Source organism: Neovison vison, unplaced genomic scaffold, assembly GCF_020171115.1.
Source record: "Neovison vison isolate M4711 unplaced genomic scaffold, ASM_NN_V1 Scaffold_094, whole genome shotgun sequence".
In the NCBI taxonomy this organism is placed as follows: domain Eukaryota; kingdom Metazoa; phylum Chordata; class Mammalia; order Carnivora; family Mustelidae; genus Neogale; species Neogale vison.
Window position 1 is genome coordinate 1,511,257 of NW_025334898.1, and position 1,860 is coordinate 1,513,116.

The window sequence follows — 1,860 nt, forward strand, 5'->3', positions numbered from 1 at the left end:
TTCAGTTAGGAGAATCCTTCAGGGCTCCTGTGACACCACCCCATTCCAAGGTCTCCATGGACACAAGCCCACATTGGGACCCATCTGCAGGAGATTCCATTTCAACTCAGCCCCATCGGTTGCTCCCCCAGAGCCAGCATAAATAACCTGTCTTTGTCTCTAGGATACAATTGGAATGCAAGGTGGGCTGCCCAGGTATCCATCCTTAGAACCGTTCTCTGGTGTCATTCTGTATGCGAAATCCTGGAGCCATCCAACAGGTCTCAAATGTCTTGTAGAAATAATCCTTGCATTTTGGAGCATCTCACAACTCCCAACGTGGGAAAACCTCAATGGCTTTTGATGCCCGCCCCTTTATGAAGTGGCCATCTTGAACAGGAAATCCAACCTGAGCCTATGTCTGAACCTCGCCCTGACTTCAGATGCACGAGATCTCGATTCAGCTCTGCAGAGTGTGCCTGTCGTGCCCTCGACCAGAAACCTAAGTCTAGCTTGTGTTCTCAGATTTCCGTCCTCACACTCCTGGCCCCCAAGCCCTCAAGTTTGGCAATACCGGACCCACAATGCAGAAATTTGCCTGCCCTCCAGAAGAAAAATGTTGCCCTATGGGGCTTCCAAGACACCCTAAATGAGGATAGACCTACACGGCACTCTATTTTACTGTACCCAAATTATATAGTCTAACCTGGGCACTAATGTACTGTCTGACACAGCCTGAGCCCAGACCTCCTGACCAACACCCAGACAGCTGACTGCACACTGAGCACATCAGACCCACCATGGCCTTAGCTTGTCATTTCTTTCCAACCTAACTTTTCAGGCTTCAGAACTTAAATCTTAACTCCAAACCCTGCCAAGGGGTGAATGTGATGCAGAAATCAGAACTCCTTTTTCCACATTGCAAGAAAACTTGTGGTTGGCATGTTGTCCAACGTTCAGTGTAGGAGAAACCAACATGTACCATGAGGCCCCGCCCATGCTTGAGCACGGCGAGGGCATAAACACGCATTGTGACCCTCAGTGTGAGTCCTGTCCTCAAGGAAGGCCTCTCAGTGGCTGGACCATTAGATATTGGGCTTGCCATGTGCCTAGGGCCGATTTTTAACCAGATTTCTCATTGTCCAGTCGCCCTCCCCAGGGCTCTGCTCTGGAATCCCTCTTTTGGTGGGACACCTGAAATAACAAACAGGAAGGATTCCTCCCATCCCACAGATTGTCCCAAAACTCTTGGGATCGGGCCAAATCCACAGAGAGAAGACTCGTCCATGGCCCATGTGGCCTCCCTGATATTCCACGTCCATCACTGACACAAAATCGAGAGACAAAAGCCTGATCAAGCACCTCACACTTGTCCTTTCTCCATATCCCGAACAGTTCTCCTCATGGTCTGTATATCGGTTCTGCCATACCTATGTCCCCAAACCTAAGCTGAGTTTGTGTTTTCAGACTTCTGTTCCCACAGTCCTTGCCCACACATCCTCCATGCTGGGGCCCCTGGAGCCACACCTCAAGACTGTGCCTGCCCACTCCACGTGAATTCTGCCCATTCCATTTGCCACAACCGTTCAAATTAGGAGAAACCTCCAAAGTCCCTGAGGCCATTCCAATAGTGTAGGCCGCCCTGACAAACAGTGGTGGTCTGACACCAGCTGAGCAACTACCTCCATTCCTAGCATAGACAGTTGTCACCAGAGAAGAAAATTTAATCGGACAGGTCCCTATTCTCTAATCAGATTCATTGCATTGGTTTCCAGGTATTTCTCCTCAGAGGCCTTGGTTTCCAATACCAGCATATGGGGGTTTCCTGAGTCCCCAATCAAAACAAATCTCATCTCCACATGGGAAACTTGCTCTTTGGAG